Genomic DNA, 26,046 nt, shown 5'->3' on the forward strand with positions numbered 1-26,046 from the left:
CTGGGGCTGGAGCCAGCCAGACAGACAGACTCATCCAGACACTGACACACGTGATCTGTATTTCTAGAATGCAACCAGTGACCAGGAGGCTCAGAAGCCTGAAGACCAGGGGTTCCATAAAGATGAATGGTGGAAAAACGATTGGAACCATTTCCCTGTTTGACCGCTAGGTTTTATGGGTATTGCATAGCAGCTCGAAAGGCAACACTAGAATCATTCAGAAAAGCCTTTTCCCCCACGAATTAAGGGCCACTCTGGTTGAATTTGATCTTTTTAGAATTTAATCATGTTCATTTACATTTTTAAGGTTAACCACATTACAAAGATACAAAGGCGATATTTAAAAAAATGTGTTTTATTTTTTAAATTTTATTTTCAGGATTTTTGGAAATTCTCGTTTGCAACCTCGTTTCACATCAGGCGTCCCCACATGGGGTCGCGACCCTTAGTTTGGGCACCGCTGCTGGACACTGTGAGACCACCATCCCTCCCTGAGGTTTAATACACAGAGAAAGACTGGCTGGACGAAATGCTGATTCTTCATGGATTAAAAAGGCTGAACAATGATCATCAAATACAAACTGATGAATGATTTGCCTCTGAACCAGTTTATAACACATCACATAAAAACATGAATGTCAGATTATAACACATGCTACTCTAACCAGATTATAACATGTTACTCTAACCAGATTATAACATGTTACTCTAACCAGATTATAACACGTTACTCTAACCAGATTATAACACGTTACTCTAACCAGATTATAACACGTTACTCTAACCAGATTATAACACGTTACTCTAACCAGTTTATAACACGTTACTCTAACCAGATTATAACACGTTACTCTAACCAGATTATAACACATGTTACTCTAACCAGATTATAACATGTTACTCTAACCAGATTATAACACATGTTACTCTAACCAGATTATAACACGTTACTCTAACCAGATTATAACACGTTACTCTAACCAGATTATAACACATGTTACTCTAAGCGTTATAACATGTTACTCTAACCAGATTATAACACATGTTACTCTAACCAGATTATAACATGTTACTCTAACCAGATTATAACATGTTACTCTAACCAGATTATAACATGTTACTCTACTAGATTATAACATGTTACTCTAACCAGATTATAACATGTTACTCTAACTAGATTATAAAACACATGTTACTCTAACCAGATTATAACATGTTACTCTAACCAGATTATAACATGTTACTCTAACCAGTTTATAACACGTTACTCTAACCAGATTATAACACATGTTACTCTAACCAGATTATAACATGTTACTCTAACCAGATTATAACATGTTACTCTAACCAGATTATAACACGTTACTCTAACCAGATTATAACATGTTACTTTAACCAGATTATAACATGTTACTCTAACAGATTATAACAGATTATAACACAGATTATAACACATGTTACTCTAACCAGATTATAACACGTCTGTAACAATAAACAGGTAGAAAAGCTGAACATTTATAAAAACAAATCCCCCAAACGTGATCATTTATCAAGTCCATAACAAAGCAAACACAATCATGTCACCAGGAACAAACACTTGTTCAACTAATAGGTGTCTGCACATGACAGGAAGTTGGTTAACAGGTTAGTGGGGAGAAAAGGCTTGTGGGTAATGACTGGAGCTGAATCAGTGGAACGGTATTAAATATATCAAACACATTCTGATTGGTCCCAGAAAACAGGAAGTTGGTGAACAGGTTAATTGAGGGAGAACAGGCTTGTGGGTAATGACTGGAGAAGTATTAAATACATCACACATGGTTTCCATGGTTTCCGGTGTTTGCTTCGTTTCTGGACATTTCTATGAGCCGTCCTCCCCGCCAGCAGCCTCCTGTGATTCACATGTCCTCACTGTCGAAGGACTCGGAGCACTGGAGAAAGATCTCCTCGTGGTCCCTCGTAGCAGACAGACACACGTCCTACAGGGAGAGAGAACCTGTTACCTGGAGGACAGACAGACAGACAGACACACGTCCTACAGGGGGAGAGAACCTGTTACCTGGAGGACAGACAGACAGGTCCTATAGGGGGAGAGAACCTGTTACCTGGAGGACAGACAGACAGGTCCTATACGGAGAGAGAACCTGTTACCTGGAGGACAGACAGACAGGTCCTATACGGAGAGAGAACCTGTTACCTGGAGGACAGACAGACAGGTCCTATAGGGGAGAGAACCTGTTACCTGGAGGACAGACAGACAGACAGGTCCTATAGGGAGAGAGAACCTGTTACCTGGAGGACAGACAGACAGGTCCTATACGGAGAGAGAACCTGTTACCTGGAGGACAGACAGACAGGTCCTATAGGGAGAGAGAACCTGTTACCTGGAGGACAGACAGACAGGTCCTATACGGAGAGAGAACCTGTTACCTGGAGGACAGACAGACAGGTCCTATCACGGGAGAGAACCTGTTACCTGGAGGACAGACAGACAGGTCCTATAGGGAGAGAGAACCTGTTACCTGGAGGACAGACACACGTCCTACAGGGAGAGAACCTGTTACCTGGAGGACAGACAGACAGGTCCTATAGGGAGAGAGAACCTGTTACCTGGAGGACAGACACACGTCCTACAGGGAGAACCTGTTACCTGGAGGACAGACAGACAGGTCCTATACGGAGAGAGAACCTGTTACCTGGAGGACAGACAGACAGACAGGTCCTATACGGAGAGAGAACCTGTTACCTGGAGGACAGACAGACAGACAGACACACGTCCTACAGGGAGAGAGAACCTGTTACCTGGAGGACAGACAGACAGGTCCTATAGGGAGAGAGAACCTGTTACCTGGAGGACAGACAGACAGACAGGTCCTATACGGAGAGAGAACCTGTTACCTGGAGGACAGACAGACAGGTCCTATACGGAGAGAGAACCTGTTACCTGGAGGACAGACAGACAGGTCCTATAGGGAGAGAGAACCTGTTACCTGGAGGACAGACAGACAGACAGGTCCTATAGGGAGAGAACCTGTTACCTGGAGGGAGGACAGACAGACAGACAGGTCCTATACGGAGAGAGAACCTGTTACCTGGAGGACAGACAGACAGGTCCTATAGGGAGAGAACCTGTTACCTGGAGGACAGACAGACAGGTCCTATAGGGAGAGAGAACCTGTTATCTGGAGGACAGACAGACAGACAGACAGGTACAGAGAGAGAACCTGTTATCTGGAGGACAGACAGACAGACAGACAGGGAGAGAGAACCTGTTACCTGGAGGACAGACAGACAGACAGGTCCTATAGGGAGAGAGAACCTGTTACCTGGAGGACAGACAGACAGGTCCTATAGGGAGAGAGAACCTGTTACCTGGAGGACAGACAGACAGACAGGTCCTATACGGAGAGAGAACCTGTTACCTGGAGGACAGACAGACAGGTCCTATACGGAGAGAGAACCTGTTACCTGGAGGACAGACAGACAGGTCCTACAGGGAGAGAGAACCTGTTACCTGGAGGACAGACAGACAGGTCCTATACGGAGAGAACCTGTTACCTGGAGGACAGACAGGTCCTATAGGGAGAGAGAACCTGTTATCTGGAAGACAGACAGACAGGTCCTATAGGGAGAGAGAACCTGTTACCTGGAGGACAGACAGACAGGTCCTATAGGGAGAGAGAACCTGTTACCTGGAGGACAGACAGACAGGTCCTATACGGAGAGAGAACCTGTTACCTGGAGGACAGACAGACAGGTCCTATAGGGGGAGAGAACCTGTTACCTGGAGGACAGACAGACAGACAGGTCCTACAGGGGGAGAGAACCTGTTACCTGGAGGACAGACAGACAGACAGGTCCTACAGGGAGAGAGAACCTGTTACCTGGAGGACAGACAGACAGGTCCTATAGGGAGAGAGAACCTGTTACCTGGAGGACAGACAGACAGGTCCTATAGGGAGAGAGAACCTGTTACCTGGAGGACAGACAGACAGGTCCTATAGGGAGAGAGAACCTGTTACCTGGAGGACAGACAGACAGACAGACAGGTCCTATACGGAGAGAGAACCTGTTACCTGGAGGACAGACAGACAGGTCCTATAGGGAGAGAGAACCTGTTACCTGGAGGACAGACAGACAGACAGGTCCTATAGGGGGAGAGAACCTGTTACCTGGAGGACAGACAGACAGGTCCTATAGAGGGGGAGAGAACCTGTTACCTGGAGGACAGACAGACAGACAGGTCCTATACGGAGAGAGAACCTGTTACCTGGAGGACAGACAGACAGGTCCTATAGGGGAGAGAACCTGTTACCTGGAGGACAGACAGACAGGTCCTATACGGAGAGAGAACCTGTTACTTGGAGGACAGACAGACAGGTCCTATACGGAGAGAGAACCTGTTACCTGGAGGACAGACAGACAGGTCCTATAGGGAGAGAGAACCTGTTACCTGGAGGACAGACAGACAGGTCCTACACGGAGAGAGAACCTGTTACCTGGAGGACAGACAGACAGGTCCTATAGGGAGAGAGAACCTGTTACCTGGAGGACAGACAGACAGACAGACAGACAGGTCCTATAGGGAGAGAGAACCTGTTACCTGGAGGACAGACAGACAGGTCCTATACGGAGAGAGAACCTGTTACCTGGAGGACAGACAGACAGGTCCTATACGGAGAGAGAACCTGTTACCTGGAGGACAGACAGACAGGTCCTATAGGGAGAGAGAACCTGTTACCTGGAGGACAGACAGACAGACAGGTCCTATACGGAGAGAGAACCTGTTACCTGGAGGACAGACAGGTCCTATAGGGAGAGAGAACCTGTTATCTGGAGGACAGACAGACAGGTCCTATACGGAGAGAGAACCTGTTACCTGGAGGACAGACAGACAGGTCCTATAGGGAGAGAGAACCTGTTATCTGGAGGACAGACAGACAGACAGGTCCTATACGGAGAGAGAACCTGTTACCTGGAGGACAGACAGACAGGTCCTATAGGGAGAGAGAACCTGTTACCTGGAGGACAGACAGACAGGTCCTATAGGGGAGAGAACCTGTTACCTGGAGGACAGACAGACAGGTCCTATAGGGAGAGAGAACCTGTTACCTGGAGGACAGATAGACAGGTCCTATAGGGAGAGAACCTGTTACCTGGAGGACAGACAGACAGGTCCTATAGGGAGAGAGAACCTGTTACCTGGAGGACAGACAGACAGACAGGTCCTATAGGGGGAGAGAACCTGTTACCTGGAGGACAGACAGACAGGTCCTATAGGGAGAGAGAACCTGTTACCTGGAGGACAGACAGACAGACAGGTCCTATAGGGAGAGAGAACCTGTTACCTGGAGGACAGACAGACAGACAGGTCCTATAGGGGGAGAACCTGTTACCTGGAGGACAGACAGACAGGCAGACAGACAGGTCCTATACGGAGAGAGAACCTGTTACCTGGAGGACAGACAGACAGGTCCTATACGGAGAGAGAACCTGTTACCTGGAGGACAGACAGACAGGTCCTACAGGGAGAGAGAACCTGTTACCTGGAGGACAGACAGACAGGTCCTATAGGGAGAGAGAACCTGTTACCTGGAGGACAGACAGACAGGTCCTATACGGAGAGAGAACCTGTTACCTGGAGGACAGACAGACAGGTCCTATAGGGAGAGAGAACCTGTTACCTGGAGGACAGACAGACAGGTCCTATACGGACCATACCTGGTTATGTTCTGGTTCCTACCATACCTGGTTATGTTCTGGTTATGTTCTGGTTCCTACCATACCTGGTTATATTCTGGTTCCTACCATACCTGGTTATGTTCTGGTTCCTACCATACCTGGTTATGTTCTGGTTCCTACCATACCTGGTTATATTCTGGTTCCTACCATACCTGGTTATGTTCTGGTTCCTACCATACCTGGTTATGTTCTGGTTCCTACCATACCTGGTTATGTTCTGGTTTCTACCATACCTGGCTATGTTCTGGTTCCTACCATACCTGGTTATATTCTGGTTCCTACCATACCTGGTTATGTTCTGGTTCCTACCATACCTGGTTATGTTCTGGTTTCTACCATACCTGGCTATGTTCTGGTTCCTACCATACCTGGTTATGTTCTGGTTCCTACCATACCTGGTTATGTTCTGGTTCCTACCATACCTGGTTATATTCTGGTTTCTCCACCATCTGAGTCTTGACGAAACACATGATGTCCTTATAGATCTCCCGGAACTTGTCAAAGTCCCCACACTGAGGAGAGGCCAGGACAGGACTGGAGACACACAGAGACAAGTGGTTGGTAATGAGTCAACACCAGTCCTCCAGTCCATCAGAGGACAGAGGAGCAGACAGGACTGGAGACACACAGAGACAAGTGGTTGGTAATGAGTCAACACCAGTCCTGCAGTCCATCAGAGGACAGAGGAGCAGACAGGACTGGAGACACACAGAGACAAGTGGTTGGTAATGAGTCAACACCAGTCCTCCAGTCCATCAGAGGACAGAGGAGCAGACAGGACTGGAGACACACAGAGACAAGTGGTTGGTAATGAGTCAACACCAGTCCTCCAGTCCATCAGAGGACAGAGGAGCAGACAGGACTGGAGACACACAGAGACAAGTGGTTGGTAATGAGTCAGCACCAGTCCTCCAGTCCATCAGAGGACAGAGGAGTGGTTGGTAATGAGTCAACACCAGTCCTCCAGTCTATCAGAGGACAGAGGAGCAGACAGGACTGGAGACACACAGAGACAAGTGGTTGGTAATGAGTCAACACCAGTCCTCCAGTCCATCAGAGGACAGAGGAGCAGACAGGACTGGAGACACACAGAGACAAGTGGTTGGTAATGAGTCAACACCAGTCCTCCAGTCCATCAGAGGACAGAGGAGCAGACAGGACTGGAGACACACAGAGACAAGTGGTTGGTAATGAGTCAACACCAGTCCTCCAGTCCATCAGAGGACAGAGGAGCAGACAGGACTGGAGACACACAGAGACAAGTGGTTGGTAATGAGTCAACACCAGTCCTCCAGTCCATCAGAGGACAGAGGAGCAGACAGGACTGGAGACACACAGAGACAAGTGGTTGGTAATGAGTCAACACCAGTCCTCCAGTCCATCAGAGGACAGAGGAGCAGACAGGACTGGAGACACACAGAGACAAGTGGTTGGTAATGAGTCAACACCAGTCCTGCAGTCCATCAGAGGACAGAGGAGCAGGGAAAAGAGACTGAGTAGAGAAGGTGATTATTAAGAGAGAGAGCATTGGGACAATCTCAAAGAACATACTCCTTGAGTCCTTTCTCCTCGCCTTCTTATTAAATCCCATTGGATGAGAAAGCCAGGAGGTCCCTCCCCTCTGACCTTCTCCTCCAATGGGAAGATGGAGGCAGAGGGACTTCCTGTGAACCACGTTCCCTGCCAGTGCATCGGTTTCTGTGAACAGGGAGTGTGTGTATGTCTGTGTGTGTTATCCAGGGCCCGTCAGGGCCCAGTCCTTTGTTGAGGGAGACCTAATTATAAGTGAATTCTTAATGAGCTGCTCCAAAGCCACCACCTTTACCATCTCTCTCTCCTCTACTCTCTCTCTCTCCCCTCTACTCTCTCTCTCTCTCCTCTACTCTCTCTCTCTCCTCTACTCTCTCTTCTCTCCTCTACCCTGTCTGTCTCTCTCTCCTCTCCTCTACCCTGTCTCTCTCTCCTCTCCTCTACCCTGTCTCTCTGTCTCCTCTACCCTGTCTCTCTCTCTCTCTCTTCTCCCCCTCTCTCCTCTACCCTGTCTCTTTCTCTCTCTGCCCTCTCTCTCCCTCCTCTCCCTACTCGTCTCTATCTCTTCTCTCTTTCCTCATCCCTCCCGCTCTCCCCTGCCTTACCACTAACATGTTGAGACCTGTTCTGTTCTGAGACCTGCCCTGTTCTGAGACCTGCCCTGTTCTGAGACCTGCCCTGTTCTGATACCTGCCCTGTTCTGATACCTGCCCTGTTCTGATACCTGCCCTGTTCTGAGACCTGCACTGTTCTGAGACCTGCCCTGTTCTGAGACCTGCCCTGTTCTGATACCTGCCCTGTTCTGAGACCTGCCCTGTTCTGAGACCTGCACTGTTCTGATACCTGCCCTGTTCTGATACCTGCCCTGTTCTGATACCTGCCCTGTTCTGAGACCTGCCCTGTTCTGAGACCTGCCCTGTTCTGATACCTGCCCTGTTCTGAGACCTGCACTGTTCTGAGACCTGCCCTCTCTCTGCTGGTCATTTATGAACATTTGAACATCTTGGCCATGTTCTGTTATAATCTCCACCCGGCACAGCCAGAAGAGGACTGGCCACCCAACATGTGCTCTCTCTAATTCTCTCTTTCTCTCTTTCTTTCTCTCTCTCGGAGGACCTGAGCCCTAGGACCATGCCTCAGGACTACCTGACATGATGACTCCTTGCTGTCCCCAGTCCACCTGGCCGTGCTGCTGCTCCAGTTTCAACTGTTCTGCCTTATTATTATTCGACCATGCTGGTCATTTATGAACATTTGAACATCTTGGCCATGTTCTGTTATAATCTCCACCCGGCACAGCCAGAAGAGGACTGGCCACCCCACATAGCCTGGTTCCTCTATAGGTTTCTAATCTCCACCGGCACAGCCAGAAGAGGACTGGCCACCCCACATAGCCTGGTTCCTCTATAGGTTTCTAATCTCCACCCGGCACAGCCAGAAGAGGACTGGCCACCCCACATAGCCTGGTTCCTCTCTAGGTTTCTAATCTCTACCCGGCACAGCCAGAAGAGGACTGGCCACCCCACATAGCCTGGTTCCTCTCTAGGTTTATAATCTCTACCCGGCACAGCCAGAAGAGGACTGGCCACCCCATAGCCTGGTTCCTCTCTAGGTTTATAATCTCCACCCGGCACAGCCAGAAGAGGACTGCCCCCCCCCCACATAGCCTGGTTCCTCTCTAGGTTTCTTCCTAGGTTTTGGCCTTTCTAGGGAGTTTTTCCTAGCCACCGTGCTTCTACACCTGCATTGCTTGCTGTTTGGGGGGTTTTAGGCTGGGTTTCTGTACAGCACTTTGAGACATCAGCTGATGTACGAAGGGCTATATAAATACATTTGATTTGATTGATTGATATGTGATGACCCTGAAGGACACCATTCTAGGTGATTCCAGATGACATCGTACTGTATTGCCAGCTGTGTAATTAAATCAGCGTAAAGAACTATGTGAATCTACCTGTGGTCTGAAGTGGAGTCCATCTCTTTCTTCACCACATCATAGGCATCCTGAAGCAGGTCCTGACAACAAACAAACAAACAACATTCTGGAACGGTTGCAACAACATGGCTGAAACAAGAGGAAACTACAAGCTGTAGATCTGTCTTCCATCCATCACTATGGGGTCTCTGTCCCATTTCTCCAGGGGTATGACTGACTGTCTTCCATCACTATGGGGTCTCTGTCCCATTTCTCCAGGGGTATGACTGACTGTCTGTCTTCCATCACTATGGGGTCTCTGTCCCATTTCTCCAGGGGTATGACTGACTGTCTGTCTTCCATCCATCACTATGGGGTCTCTGTCCCATTTCTCCAGGGGTATGACTGACTGTCTGTCTTCCATCCATCACTATGGGGTCTCTGTCCCATTTCTCCAGGGTATGACTGACTGTCTGTCTTCCATCACTATGGGGTCTCTGTCCCATTTCTCCAGGGGTATGACTGACTGCCTTCCATCACTATGGGGTCTCTGTCCCATTTCTCCAGGGGTATGACTGACTGACTGTCTTCCATCCATCACTATGGGGTCTCTGTCCCATTTCTCCAGGGGTATGACTGTCTGTCTTCCATCCATCACTATGGGGTCTCTGTCCCATTTCTCCAGGGGTATGACTGACTGTCTGTCTTCCATCCATCACTATGGGGTCTCTGTCCCATTTCTCTAGGGGGGAAGACTGACTGTCAGCCTTCCATCACTATGGGGTCTCTGTCCCATTTCTCCAGGGGTATGACTGACTGTCTGTCTTCCATCCATCACTATGGGGTCTCTGTCCCATTTCTCCAGGGGTATGACTGACTGTCTGTCTTCCATCCATCACTATGGGGTCTCTGTCCCATTTCTCCAGGGGTATGACTGACTGTCTGTCTTCCATCCATCACTATGGGGTCTCTGTCCCATTTCTCCAGGGGTATGACTGACTGTCTGTCTTCCATCACTATGGGGTCTCTGTCCCATTTCTCCAGGGGTATGACTGACTGTCTGTCTTCCATCCATCACTATGGGGTCTCTGTCCCATTTCTCCAGGGGTATGACTGACTGTCTGTCTTCCATCCATCACTATGGGGTCTCTGTCCCATTTCTCCAGGGTATGACTGACTGTCTGTCTGTCTTCCATCACTATGGGGTCTCTGTCCCATTTCTCCAGGGTATGACTGACTGTCTGTCTTCCATCACTATGGGGTCTCTGTCCCATTTCTCCAGGGGTATGACTGACTGTCTGTCTTCCATCCATCACTATGGGGTCTCTGTCCCATTTCTCCAGGGGTATGACTGACTGTCTGTCTTCCATCCATCACTATGGGGTCTCTGTCCCATTTCTCCAGGGGTATGACTGACTGTCTGTCTTCCATCCATCACTATGGGGTCTCTGTCCCATTTCTCCAGGGGTATGACTGACTGTCTGTCTTCCATCCATCACTATGGGGTCTCTGTCCCATTTCTCCAGGGTATGACTGACTGTCTGTCTTCCATCCATCACTATGGGGTCTCTGTCCCATTTCTCCAGGGGTATGACTGACTGTCTGTCTTCCATCACTATGGGGTCTCTGTCCCATTTCTCCAGGGGTATGACTGACTGTCTGTCTTCCATCCATCACTATGGGGTCTCTGTCCCATTTCTCCAGGGTATGACTGACTGTCTGTCTTCCATCCATCACTATGGGGTCTCTGTCCCATTTCTCCAGGGGTATGACTGACTGTCTGTCTGTCTTCCATCACTATGGGGTCTCTGTCCCATTTCTCCAGGGGTATGACTGACTGTCTGTCTTCCATCACTATGGGGTCTCTGTCCCATTTCTCCAGGGGTATGACTGACTGTCTGTCTTCCATCCATCACTGTGGGGTCTCTGTCCCATTTCTCCAGGGGTATGACTGACTGTATGTCTTCCATCCATCACTATGGGGTCTCTGTCCCATTTCTCCAGGGGTATGACTGACTGTCTGTCTTCCATCCATCCATCACTGTGGGGTCTCTGTCCCATTTCTCCAGGGGTATGACTGACTGTATGTCTTCCATCCATCACTATGGGGTCTCTGTCCCATTTCTCCAGGGGTATGACTGACTGTCTGTCTTCCATCACTATGGGGTCTCTGTCCCATTTCTCCAGGGGTATGACTGACTGTCTGTCTTCCATCCATCACTATGGGGTCTCTGTCCCATTTCTCCAGGGGTATGACTGACTGTCTGTCTTCCATCACTATGGGGTCTCTGTCCCATTTCTCCAGGGGTATGACTGACTGTCTGTCTTCCATCCATCACTATGGGGTCTCTGTCCCATTTCTCCAGGGGTATGACTGACTGTCTGTCTTCCATCACTATGGGGTCTCTGTCCCATTTCTCCAGGGGTATGACTGACTGTCTGTCTTCCATCCATCACTATGGGGTCTCTGTCCCATTTCTCCAGGGGTATGACTGACTGTCTGTCTTCCATCCATCACTATGGGGTCTCTGTCCCATTTCTCCAGGGGTATGACTGACTGTCTGTCTTCCATCCATCACTATGGGGTCTCTGTCCCATTTCTCCAGGGGTATGACTGACTGTCTGTCTTCCATCCATCACTATGGGGTCTCTGTCCCATTTCTCCAGGGGTATGACTGACTGTCTGTCTTCCATCCATCACTATGGGGTCTCTGTCCCATTTCTCCAGGGGTATGACTGACTGTCTGTCTTCCATCCATCACTATGGGGTCTCTGTCCCATTTCTCCAGGGGTATGACTGACTGTCTGTCTTCCATCACTATGGGGTCTCTGTCCCATTTCTCCAGGGTATGACTGACTGTCTGTCTTCCATCCATCACTATGGGGTCTCTGTCCCATTTCTCCAGGGGTATGACTGACTGTCTGTCTTCCATCCATCACTATGGGGTCTCTGTCCCATTTCTCCAGGGTATGACTGACTGTCTGTCTTCCATCCATCACTATGGGGTCTCTGTCCCATTTCTCCAGGGGTATGACTGACTGTCTGTCTTCCATCACTATGGGGTCTCTGTCCCATTTCTCCAGGGGTATGACTGACTGTCTGTCTTCCATCACTATGGGGTCTCTGTCCCATTTCTCCAGGGGTATGACTGACTGTCTGTCTTCCATCCATCACTGTGGGGTCTCTGTCCCATTTCTCCAGGGGTATGACTGACTGTATGTCTTCCATCCATCACTATGGGGTCTCTGTCCCATTTCTCCAGGGGTATGACTGACTGTCTGTCTTCCATCACTATGGGGTCTCTGTCCCATTTCTCCAGGGGTATGACTGACTGTCTGTCTTCCATCCATCACTATGGGGTCTCTGTCCCATTTCTCCAGGGGTATGACTGACTGTCTGTCTTCCATCCATTACTATGGGGTCTCTGTCCCATTTCTCCAGGGGTATGACTGACTGTCTGTCTTCCATCACTATGGGGTCTCTGTCCCATTTCTCCAGGGGTATGACTGACTGTCTGTCTTCCATCACTATGGGGTCTCTGTCCCATTTCTCCAGGGGTATGACTGACTGTCTGTCTTCCATCCATCACTATGGGGTCTCTGTCCCATTTCTCCAGGGGTATGACTGACTGTCTGTCTTCCATCCATCACTATGGGGTCTCTGTCCCATTTCTCCAGGGGTATGACTGACTGTCTGTCAGCCTTCCATCACTATGGGGTCTCTGTCCCATTTCTCCAGGGGTATGACTGACTGTCTTCCATCACTATGGGGTCTCTGTCCCATTTCTCCAGGGGTATGACTGACTGTCTGTCTTCCATCACTATGGGGTCTCTGTCCCATTTCTCCAGGGGTATGACTGACTGTCTGTCAGCCTTCCATCACTATGGGGTCTCTGTCCCATTTCTCCAGGGGTATGACTGACTGTCTTCCATCACTATGGGGTCTCTGTCCCATTTCTCCAGGGGTATGACTGACTGTCTGTCTTCCATCCATCACTATGGGGTCTCTGTCCCATTTCTCCAGGGGTATGACTGACTGTCTTCCATCCATCACTTTGGGGTCTCTGTCCCATTTATCCAGGGGTATGACTGTTTGTCTCCCATCCATCACTATGGGGTCTCTGTCCCATTTCTCCAGGGGTATGACTGACTGTCTGTCTTCCATCCATCACTATGGGGTCTCTGTCCCATTTCTCCAGGGGTATGACTGACTGTCTGTCTTCCATCACTATGGGGTCTCTGTCCCATTTCTCCAGGGGTATGACTGACTGTCTGTCTTCCATCACTATGGGGTCTCTGTCCCATTTCTCCAGGGGTATGACTGACTGTCTGTCTTCCATCACTATGGGGTCTCTGTCCCATTTCTCCAGGGGTATGACTGACTGTCTGTCTTCCATCACTATGGGGTCTCTGTCCCATTTCTCCAGGGGTATGACTGACTGTCTGTCTTCCATCACTATGGGGTCTCTGTCCCATTTCTCCAGGGGTATGACTGACTGTCTGTCTTCCATCCATCACTGTGGGGTCTCTGTCCCATTTCTCCAGGGGTATGACTGACTGTCTGTCTTCCATCACTATGGGGTCTCTGTCCCATTTCTCCAGGGGTATGACTGACTGTCTGTCAGCCTTCCATCACTATGGGGTCTCTGTCCCATTTCTCCAGGGGTATGACTGACTGTCTGTCTGTCTTCCATCACTATGGGGTCTCTGTCCCATTTCTCCAGGGGTATGACTGACTGTCTGTCTTCCATCACTATGGGGTCTCTGTCCCATTTCTCCAGGGGTATGACTGTCTGTCTTCCATCACTATGGGGTCTCTGTCCCATTTCTCCAGGGGTATGACTGACTGTCTTCCATCACTATGGGGTCTCTGTCCCATTTCTCCAGGGGTATGACTGACTGTCTGTCTTCCATCCATCACTATGGGGTCTCTGTCCCATTTCTCCAGGGGTATGACTGACTGTCTGTCAGCCTTCCATCACTATGGGGTCTCTGTCCCATTTCTCCAGGGGTATGACTGACTGTCTGTCTTCCATCCATCACTATGTGGTCTCTGTCCCATTTCTCCAGGGATATAACTGACTGTCTGTCTTCCATCACTATGGGGTCTCTGTCCCATTTCTCCAGGGGTATGACTGACTGTCTGTCTTCCATCCATCACTATGGGGTCTCTGTCCCATTTCTCCAGGGTATGACTGACTGTCTGTCTTCCATCCATCACTATGGGGTCTCTGTCCCATTTCTCCAGGGGTATGACTGACTGTCTGTCTTCCATCCATCACTATGGGGTCTCTGTCCCATTTCTCCAGGGGTATGACTGACTGTCTGTCTTCCATCACTATGGGGTCTCTGTCCCATTTCTCCAGGGGTATGACTGACTGTCTGTCTGTCTTCCATCACTATGGGGTCTCTGTCCCATTTCTCCAGGGGTATGACTGACTGTCTGTCTTCCATCCATCACTATGGGGTCTCTGTCCCATTTCTCCAGGGGTATGACTGACTGTCTGTCTGTCTTCCATCACTATGGGGTCTCTGTCCCATTTCTCCAGGGGTATGACTGACTGTCTGTCTTCCATCACTATGGGGTCTCTGTCCCATTTCTCCAGGGGTATGACTGACTGTCTGTCTTCCATCCATCCATCACTGTGGGGTCTCTGTCCCATTTCTCCAGGGGTATGACTGACTGTATGTCTTCCATCCATCACTATGGGGTCTCTGTCCCATTTCTCCAGGGGTATGACTGACTGTCTGTCTTCCATCCATCACTATGGGGTCTCTGTCCCATTTCTCCAGGGGTATGACTGTCTGTCTGTCTTCCATCACTATGGGGTCTCTGTCCCATTTCTCCAGGGGTATGACTGACTGTCTGTCTTCCATCACTATGGGGTCTCTGTCCCATTTCTCCAGGAGTATGACTGACTGTTTGTCTTCCATCCATCACTATGGGGTCTCTGTCCCATTTCTCCAGGGGTATGACTGACTGTCTGTCTTCCATCACTATGGGGTCTCTGTCCCATTTCTCCAGGGGTATGACTGACTGTCTGTCTTCCATCCATCACTATGGGGTCTCTGTCCCATTTCTCCAGGGGTATGACTGACTGTCTGTCTTCCATCACTATGGGGTCTCTGTCCCATTTCTCCAGGGGTATGACTGACTGTCTGTCTTCCATCCATCACTATGGGGTCTCTGTCCCATTTCTCCAGGGGTATGACTGACTGTCTGTCTTCCATCACTATGGGGTCTCTGTCCCATTTCTCCAGGGGTATGACTGACTGTCTGTCTTCCATCACTATGGGGTCTCTGTCCCATTTCTCCAGGGGTATGACTGACTGTCTGTCTTCCATCCATCACTATGGGGTCTCTGTCCCATTTCTCCAGGGGTATGACTGACTGTCTGTCTTCCATCCATCACTATGGGGTCTCTGTCCCATTTCTCCAGGGGTATGACTGACTGTCTGTCTTCCATCCATCACTATGGGGTCTCTGTCCCATTTCTCCAGGGGTATGACTGACTGTCTGTCTTCCATCCATCACTATGGGGTCTCTGTCCCATTTCTCCAGGGTATGACTGACTGTCTGTCTTCCATCCATCACTATGGGGTCTCTGTCCCATTTCTCCAGGGGTATGACTGACTGTCTGTCTTCCATCACTATGGGGTCTCTGTCCCATTTCTCCAGGGGTATGACTGACTGTCTGTCTTCCATCCATCACTATGGGGTCTCTGTCCCATTTCTCCAGGGGTATGACTGACTGTCTGTCTTCCATCCATCACTATGGGGTCTCTGTCCCATTTCTCCAGGGGTATGACTGACTGTCTGTCTTCCATCCATCACTATGGGGTCTCTGTCCCATTTCTCCAGGGGGTATGACTGACTGTCTGTCTTCCATCACTATGGGGTCTCTGTCCCATTTCTCCAGGGGTATGACTGACTGTCTGTCTTCCATCACTATGGGGTCTCTGTCCCATTTCTCCAGGGTATGACTGACTGTCTGTCTTCCATCCATCACTGTGGGGTCTCTGTCCCATTTCTCCAGGGGTATGACTGACTGTATGTCTTCCATCCATCACTATGGGGTCTCTGTCCCATTTCTCCAGGGGTATGACTGACTGTCTGTCTTCCATCACTATGGGGTCTCTGTCCCATTTCTCCAGGGGTATGACTGACTGTCTGTCTTCCATCCATCACTATGGGGTCTCTGTCCCATTTCTCCAGGGGTATGACTGACTGTCTGTCTTCCATCCATTACTATGGGGTCTCTGTCCCATTTCTCCAGGGGTATGACTGACTGTCTGTCTTCCATCCATCACTATGGGGTCTCTGTCCCATTTCTCCAGGGGTATGACTGACTGTCAGCCTTCCATCACTATGGGGTCTCTGTCCCATTTCTCCAGGGGTATGACTGACTGTCTGTCTTCCATCCATCACTATGGGGTCTCTGTCCCATTTCTCCAGGGGTATGACTGACTGTCTGTCTTCCATCCATCACTATGGGGTCTCTGTCCCATTTCTCCAGGGGTATGACTGTCTGTCTGTCTTCCATCCATCACTATGGGGTCTCTGTCCCATTTCTCCAGGGGTATGACTGACTGTCTGTCTTCCATCACTATGGGGTCTCTGTCCCATTTCTCCAGGGTATGACTGACTGTCTGTCTTCCATCACTATGGGGTCTCTGTCCCATTTCTCCAGGGGTATGACTGACTGTCTGTCTCCCATCACTATGGGGTCTCTGTCCCATTTCTCCAGGGGTATGACTGACTGTCTGTCTTCCATCACTATGGGGTCTCTGTCCCATTTCTCCAGGGGTATGACTGACTGTCTGTCTCCCATCACTATGGGGTCTCTGTCCCATTTCTCCAGGGGTATGACTGACTGTCTGTCTTCCATCCATCACTATGGGGTCTCTGTCCCATTTCTCCAGGGGTATGACTGACTGTCTGTCTTCCATCCATCACTATGGGGTCTCTGTCCCATTTCTCCAGGGGTATGACTGTCTGTCTGTCTTCCATCCATCACTATGGGGTCTCTGTCCCATTTCTCCAGGGTATGACTGACTGTCTGTCTTCCATCCATCACTATGGGGTCTCTGTCCCATTTCTCCAGGGGTATGACTGACTGTCTGTCTTCCATCCATCACTATGGGGTCTCTGTCCCATTTCTCCAGGGGTATGACTGACTGTCTGTCTTCCATCCATCACTATGGGGTCTCTGTCCCATTTCTCCAGGGGTATGACTGACTGTCTGTCTTCCATCCATCACTATGGGGTCTCTGTCCCATTTCTCCAGGGGTATGACTGACTGTCTGTCTTCCATCCATCACTATGGGGTCTCTGTCCCATTTCTCCAGGGGTATGACTGACTGTCTGTCTTCCATCACTATGGGGTCTCTGTCCCATTTCTCCAGGGGTATGACTGACTGTCTTCCATCACTATGGGGTCTCTGTCCCATTTCTCCAGGGGTATGACTGACTGTCTGTCAGCCTTCCATCACTATGGGGTCTCTGTCCCATTTCTCCAGGGGTATGACTGACTGTCTGTCTTCCATCCATCACTATGGGGTCTCTGTCCCATTTCTCCAGGGGTATGACTGACTGACTGTCTTCCATCACTATGGGGTCTCTGTCCCATTTCTCCAGGGGTATGACTGACTGTCTTCCATCACTATGGGGTCTCTGTCCCATTTATCCAGGGGTATGACTGACTGTCTGTCTTCCATCCATCACTATGGGGTCTCTGTCCCATTTCTCCAGGGGTATGACTGACTGTCTGTCTTCCATCCATCACTATGGGGTGTCTTCCATCACTATGGGGTCTCTGTCCCATTTCTCCAGGGTATGACTGACTGTCTTCCATCACTATGGGGTCTCTGTCCCATTTCTCCAGGGGTATGACTGACTGTCTTCCATCACTATGGGGTCTCTGTCCCATTTCTCCAGGGGTATGACTGACTGTCTTCCATCACTATGGGGTCTCTGTCCCATTTCTCCAGGGGTATGGCTGACTGTCTTCCATCACTATGGGGTCTCTGTCCCATTTATCCAGGGGTATGACTGACTGCCTTCCATCACTATGGGGTCTCTGTCCCATTTCTCCAGGGGTATGACTGACTGTCTTCCATCACTATGGGGTCTCTGTCCCATTTCTCCAGGGGTATGACTGACTGCCTTCCATCACTATGGGGTCTCTGTCCCATTTCTCCAGGGGTATGACTGACTGTCTTCCATCACTATGGGGTCTCTGTCCCATTTATCCAGGGGTATGACTGACTGTCTTCCATCACTATGGGGTCTCTGTCCCATTTCTCCAGGGGTATGACTGACTGCCTTCCATCACTATGGGGTCTCTGTCCCATTTATCCAGGGGTATGACTGACTGTCTTCCATCACTATGGGGTCTCTGTCCCATTTCTCCAGGGGTATGACTGACTGTCTGTCTTCCATCCATCACTACGGGGTCTCTGTCCCATTTCTCCAGGGGTATGACTGACTGACTGTCTTCCATCACTATGGGGTCTCTGTCCCATTTCTCCAGGGGTATGACTGACTGTCTTCCATCACTATGGGGTCTCTGTCCCATTTCTCCAGGGGTATGACTGACTGTCAGCCTTCCATCACTATGGGGTCTCTGTCCCATTTCTCCAGGGGTATGACTGACTGTCTTCCATCACTATGGGGTCTCTGTCCCATTTCTCCAGGGGTATGACTGTCTGTCTGTCTTCCATCACTATGGGGTCTCTGTCCCATTTCTCCAGGGGTATGACTGACTGTCTGTCTTCCATCACTATGGGGTCTCTGTCCCATTTCTCCAGGGGTATGACTGTCTGTCTGTCTTCCATCACTATGGGGTCTCTGTCCCATTTCTCCAGGGGTATGACTGACTGTCTGTCTTCCATCCATCACTATCTTCCATCTATCACTATGACCTCTGACCTCTCCATAGGGAAGGAGAGGAGGCTGTGAGACGGTGTGACCTCTGACCTCTCCATAGGGAAGGAGAGGAGGCTGTGAGACGGTGTGACCTCTGACCTCTCCATAGGGAAGGAGAGGAGGCTGTGAGACGGTGTGACCCCTGACCTCTCCATAGGGAAGGAGAGGAGGCTGTGAGACCGTGTGACCCCTGACCTCTCCATAGGGAAGGAGAGGAGGCTGTGAGACGGTGTGACCTCTGACCTCTCCATAGGAAGGAGAGGAGGCTGTGAGACGGTGTGACCCCTGACCTCTCCATAGGGAAGGAGAGGAGGCTGTGAGACGGTGTGACCTCTGACCTCTCCATAGGGAAGGAGAGGAGGCTGTGAGACGGTGTGACCTCTGACCTCTCCATAGGGAAGGAGAGGAGGCTGTGAGACGGTGTGACCCCTGACCTCTCCATAGGGAAGTGGAGGAGGCTGTGAGACGGTGTGACCTCTGACCTCTCCATAGGGAAGTGGAGGAGGCTGTGAGACGGTGTGACCCCTGACCCAGGGGCTCTTTTTTCAGCCTGTGACCCAAATTAGAAATTCGGTGTTTTCCTGGGACCCAAGCGCACGGAAATATGCAACTATACGTAAATATTGGTCAATTTCTTTACCCTTATGTCTAAATGCAATATAGACAAAAACAAAGAATAATGATGCCATAAAATATCCATTTAAATACCTAATCATGTTTAATTCTGCCCTACCAAGCAAAAAGGCAGTAACTTCTCATAGCGTGAAACTGAGAAAAATGGCCTTTAATTTACCTTCGGTTTCATCGTCATCCAGTTACTGTTAACATTTTCATTTTCTCCTGACCAAAATATGAGGCAGGACACTTGTCCACATGATTAAACTGGTATTTAATGTAGCAAAACATGACATGAACTCATTTTAGACCAAACGAGCAGTTACCGCCTTGTTGCTTGGTAGGGCAGCATTGCGCCTCGTTAAAAACACTCTTTTATCCGTCTAAGTTGGAACTGGTGCTGTTAAAAATACAATATTTATTTTATTCTGAACATGAATAAACCGATTGATGAAATCCCACAGGTTGACGTTTTCAACAAGCACGTCTATTCTGGGCTCAGTTTTAGACTCAGAGGTGATGCGTTGAAAACCCGGACTGACACGGGTACATGGTGCCAACCTGGACCAGAACATCTACTGCTTCCTCAGGCAGACAGGAGGCCACTTCCTGTTGGAGATGAACAACCCAGAACTGTGCGAGTGGGTTCTCAGTCAGACAGGAGGCCACTTCCTGTTGGAGATGAACAACCCAGAACTGTGTAAGTGGGTTCTCAGTCAGACAGGAGGCCACTTCCTGTTGGAGATGAACAACCCAGAACTGTGTGAGTGGGTTCTCAGTCAGGCAGAGGCCACTTCCTGTTGGGAGATGAACAACCCAGAACTGTGTGAGTGGGTTCTCAGTCAGACAGGAGGCCACTTCCTGTTGGAGATGAACAACCCAGAACTGTGTGAGTGGGTTCTCAGTCAGGCAGAGGCCACTTCCTGTTGGGAGATGAACAACCCAGAACTGTGTGAGTGGGTTCTCAGTCAGACAGGAGGCCACTTCCTGTTGTAGATGAACAACTTAGAACTGTGTGAGTGGGATTACATCAAAAAATAATTAAAAAAAAATAATTTCTACAGTAAGTTATTTACAGTAGGCCTGGTAATTTCTACAGTAAGTTATTTACAGTAGGCCTGGTAATTTCTACAGTAAGTTATTTACAGTAGGCCTGATCATTTCTACAGTAAGTTATTTACAGTAGGCCTGATCATTTTTCATCTTCATCAGTACTGTTAGTTAGTGTTGTACTATCAGTAGATAGCTTGTTTGGCTAACGTTAGCTATTAGCTGTGTACAAGGCCAGGGGATTGTTAGCTATTAGCTGTGTACAAGGCCAGGGGAATGTTAGCTATTAGCTGTGTACAAGGCCAGGGGAATGTTAGCTATTAGCTGTGTACAAGGCCAGGGGATTGTTAGCTATTAGCTGTGTACAAGGCCAGGGGAATGTTAGCTATTAGCTGTGTACAAGGCCAGGGTATTGTTAGCTATTAGCTGTGTACAAGGCCAGGGGATTGTTAGCTATTAGCTGTGTACAAGGCCAGGGGATTGTTAGCTATTAGCTGTGTACAAGGCCAGGGGATTGTTAGCTATTAGCTGTGTACAAGGCCAGGGGAATGTTAGCTATTAGCCGTGTACAAGGCCAGGGGATTGTTAGCTATTAGCTGTGTACAAGGTCAGGGGATTGTTAGAAAGAGAAACATCTACTACTATGAAGGTTAGTTAGTTACTCCCTTATGTCTGCTGATCATCACCTGTTAGAAAATGACAACAACGCCTTGCTAGCTGACTCACTGTTCCACTGTCGAATCACTGTTTCCAGAAGGACTGTTTCCCAGAAGGACAGTTTCCCAGAAGGACAGTTTCCCAGAACCACTGTTTCCCAGAACCACTGTTTCCCAGAAGCACTGTTTCCCAGAAGCACTGTTTCCCAGAAGCATCCTGCTCTGAAAGACCTCCCTGGGTTTACCGTCACGCTGTGTTTGATCAGGACGTGTCGTTTGATTAATTAGTTGGTTTTCAGAGACTCATTACTAAGCACTTCCACTTGTGGGCGCTCCCGTTTATTTCTCAACGTTTGTGTGAAACTAAGAGAGAGAAACTCATCGCTGTATTTGCGTTTCATGACGATTGAGCTCAGTCAGAACTAGTAGCTACCATGAGTCCATTTGATGACAGCGGTGTTTGGATGGCTGGTGGAAACGACAAGTCAATGGCCGACAGAGCTGCAGCGTTTGGGTCTCGGAGTGATCTTCAAGAAAACGGGCTGGGGATCGAACCAGGGTCTGTAGTGACGCCTCTAGCACTGAGATGCAATGCCTTAGACCGCCGCGCCACTTGGCCAAATCAATTAAAATCCAGTAATCAATAAAATAATTCATTATAATTGATTAAATAATTGATTAAGGAAAGCTGTACCCACCTCTTCATAGCTAGAAGGAGAAGAGGCTCCCTGTCTGTTTGCCTGAGTGGAGGGCTGGGAGCGTGAGGTGGAGGTGGGTGTCTGGAACAGGATTAGGGGGTGTCTCTGCCGGCCCTTCCCAGCCCAGGGTGCTCTGCTGGGGGGACAGGTCTGGTATTAGGCTGCCCGGCGCTCTGGAGAGAAGCTATCCCACAGGCCTGAGATAGCTTCAGATACTACAGCCAGACCAGTCTGTCCCGGGCTCAGCACACCGCTACAAACCAACTTCTCCAGTGTCTGTCTGTAGAACAACAAGTACCTGGGGAGAAATAGAGAGATGGGGGAGAGAGAGAGGGTGATTGGGGAGAGATAGATAGGGATGGGAGAGAGAGAGGGTGATGGGGAGAAAGAGATAGATAGGGATGGGAGAGAGAGAGGGTGATGGGGAGAAAGAGATAGATAGGGATGGGAGAGAGAGAGGGTGATGGGGAGAAAGAGAGAGATAGGGATGGGAGAGAGAGAGGGTGATGGGGAGAGAGAGAGAGGGTGATGGGGAGAAAGAGAGAGAGATAGGGATGGGAGAGAGAGAGGGTGATGGGGAGAGATAGATAGGGATGGGAGAGAGAGAGGGTGATGGGGAGAGATAGATAGGGATGGGAGAGAGAGAGGGTGATGGGGAGAGATAGATAGGGATGGGAGAGAGAGAGGGTGATGGGGAGAGATAGATAGGGATGGGAGAGAGAGAGGGTGATGGGGAGAGATAGATAGGGATGGGAGAGAGAGAGGGTGATGGGGAGAGAGAGAGGGTGATGGGGAGAGATAGATAGGGATGGGAGAGAGAGAGGGTGATGGGGAGAAAGAGATAGATAGGGATGGGAGAGAGAGAGGGTGATGGGGAGAAAGAGATAGATAGGGATGGGAGAGAGAGAGGGTGATGGGGAGAAAGAGATAGATAGGGATGGGAGAGAGAGAGGGTGATGGGGAGAGAGATAGATAGGGATGGGAGAGAGAGAGGGTGATGGGGAGAAAGAGATAGATAGGGATGGGAGAGAGAGAGTGTGATGGGGAGAAAGAGATAGATAGGGATGGGAGAGAGAGAGGGTGATGGGGAGAAAGAGATAGATAGGGATGGGAGAGAGAGAGGGTGATGGGGAGAAAGAGATAGATAGGGATGGGAGAGAGAGAGGGTGATGGGGAGAGAGATAGATAGGGATGGGAGAGAGAGAGGGTGATGGGGAGAGAGATAGGGATGGGAGAGAGAGAGGGTGATGGGGAGAAAGAGATAGGGATGGGAGAGAGAGAGGGTGATGGGGAGAGATAGATAGGGATGGGAGAGAGAGAGGGTGATGGGGAGAGAGAGATAGGGTGATGGGGAGAGAGAGAGAGATAGGGATGGGAGAGAGAGAGGGTGATGGGGAGAGAGAGAGAGAGGGTGATGGGGAGAGAGAGAGAGGGATGGGAGAGAGAGGGTGATGGGGAGAGAGAGAGAGATAGGGATGGGAGAGAGAGAGGGTGATGGGGAGAAAGAGAGGGTGATGGGGAGAGAGAGAGAGAGAGAGGGATGGGAGAGAGAGAGAGAGGGATGGGAGAGAGAGAGGGTGATGGGGAGAAAGAGAGGGTGATGGGGAGAGAGAGAGAGAGGGATCGGGATGGGAGAGAGAGAGAGGGATGGGAGAGAGAGAGAGAGGGATCGGGATGGGAGAGAGAGAGGGTGATGGGGAGAGAGAGAGGGATAGGGATGGGAGAGAGAGAGAGAGGGATCGGGATGGGGAGAGAGAGGGTGATGGGGAGAGAGAGAGAGGGATGGGAGAGAGAGAGAGGGATGGGAGAGAGAGAGAGGGATGGGAGAGAGAGAGAGGGGGATCGGGATGGGAGAGAGAGAGAGGGATAGGGATGGGAGAGAGAGAGGGTGATGGGGAGAGAGAGAGAGACAGGGATGGGAGAGAGAGGGATGGGAGAGAGAGAGAGATAGGGATGGGAGAGAGAGAGGGTGATGGGGAGAGAGATGGAGAGACAGGGATGGGAGAGAGAGGGATGGGAGAGAGAGAGAGACAGGGATGGGAGAGAGAGAGGGTGATGGGGAGAGATAGATAGGGATGGGAGAGAGAGAGGGTGATGGGGAGAGATAGATAGGGATGGGAGAGAGAGAGGGTGATGGGGAGAGATAGATAGGGATGGGAGAGAGAGAGGGTGATGGGGAGAAAGAGAGAGGGATGGGAGAGAGAGAGAGGGATGGGAGAGAGAGAGAGGGATCGGGAGAGAGAGATAGAGAGGGATGGGAGAGATAGATAGGGATGGGGAGAGAGAGAGAGGGATCGGGATGGGAGAGAGAGAGAGAGGGATCGGGATGGGGGAGAGAGAGAGAGGGATCGGGATGGGGAGAGAGAGAGAGGGATCGGGATGGGAGAGAGAGAGAGGGATCGGGATGGGAGAGAGAGAGAGAGGGATCGGGATGGGAGAGAGAGAGAGAGGGATCAGGATGGGAGAGAGAGAGAGGGATCGGGATGGGAGAGAGAGAGGGTGATGGGGAGAGAGAGAGGGATAGGGATGGGAGAGAGAGAGAGAGGGATCAGGATGGGAGAGAGAGAGAGAGGGATCGGGATGGGAGAGAGAGAGAGAGGGATCGGGATGGGAGAGAGAGAGGGTGATGGGGAGAGAGAGAGGGATAGGGATGGGAGAGAGAGAGAGAGGGATCGGGATGGGAGAGAGAGAGGGTGATGGGGAGAAAGAGAGAGGGATGGGAGAGAGAGAGAGGGATGGGAGAGAGAGAGAGGGATCGGGAGAGAGAAATAGAGAGGGATGGGAGAGATAGATAGGGATGGGAGAGAGAGAGAGAGGGATCGGGATGGGAGAGAGAGAGAGAGGGATCGGGATGGGAGAGAGAGAGAGGGATCGGGATGGGAGAGAGAGAGAGGGATCGGGATGGGAGAGAGAGAGAGAGGGATCGGGATGGGAGAGAGAGAGAGGGATCGGGATGGGAGAGAGAGAGAGGGATCGGGATGGGAGAGAGAGAGAGAGAGAGGGATCGGGATGGGAGAGAGAGAGAGAGGGATCGGGATGGGAGAGAGAGAGAGAGAGGGATCGGGATGGGAGAGAGAGAGAGGGATCGGGATGGGAGAGAGAGAGAGAGAGAGGGATCGGGATGGGGGAGAGAGAGAGAGAGGGATCGGGATGGGAGAGAGAGAGAGGGATCGGGATGGGAGAGAGAGAGAGAGGGATCGGGATGGGAGAGAGAGAGAGAGGGATCGGGATGGGAGAGAGAGAGAGAGAGGGATCGGGATGGGAGAGAGAGAGAGAGGGATCGGGATGGGAGAGAGAGAGAGAGGGATCGGGATGGGAGGAGAGAGAGAGAGAGGGATCGGGATGGGAGAGAGAGAGAGAGGGATCGGGATGGGAGAGAGAGAGAGGGATCGGGATGGGAGAGAGAGAGGGTGATGGGGAGAGAGAGAGGGATAGGGATGGGAGAGAGAGAGAGAGGGATCGGGATGGGAGAGAGAGAGGGTGATGGGGAGAGAGAGAGAGGGATGGGAGAGAGAGAGGGATGGGAGAGAGAGAGAGGGATCGGGAGAGAGAGATAGATAGGGATGGGAGAGAGAGAGGGTGATGGGGAGAAAGAGATAGGGTGATGGGGAGAGAGAGAGGGTGATGGGGAGAGATAGATAGGGATGGGAGAGAGAGAGGGTGATGGGGAGAGAGAGAGGGTGATGGGGAGAAAGAGAGGGTGATGGGGAGAGATAGATAGGGATGGGAGAGAGAGAGGGTGATGGGGAGAAAGAGATAGATAGGGATGGGAGAGAGAGAGAGGGATGGGGAGAGAGAGGGATGGGGATGGGAGAGAGAGAGAGAGGGATCGGGATGGGAGAGAGAGAGAGAGGGATCGGGATGGGAGAGAGAGAGAGAGGGATCAGGATGGGAGAGAGAGAGGGTGATGGG

General features: G+C 50.3%; 1 pseudogene; it reads right to left on the reverse strand.

Annotated features, from left to right (window-relative positions):
• Positions 1-1,898: 1,898 nt before the first annotated feature.
• LOC135534928 (stimulated by retinoic acid gene 8 protein homolog) lies at positions 1,899-22,432 on the reverse strand (annotated as a pseudogene).
• Positions 22,433-26,046: the final 3,614 nt, after the last annotated feature.

Source organism: Oncorhynchus masou, unplaced genomic scaffold (genome assembly GCF_036934945.1).
Source record: "Oncorhynchus masou masou isolate Uvic2021 unplaced genomic scaffold, UVic_Omas_1.1 unplaced_scaffold_4177, whole genome shotgun sequence".
Taxonomy (NCBI): Eukaryota; Metazoa; Chordata; class Actinopteri; order Salmoniformes; family Salmonidae; genus Oncorhynchus; species Oncorhynchus masou.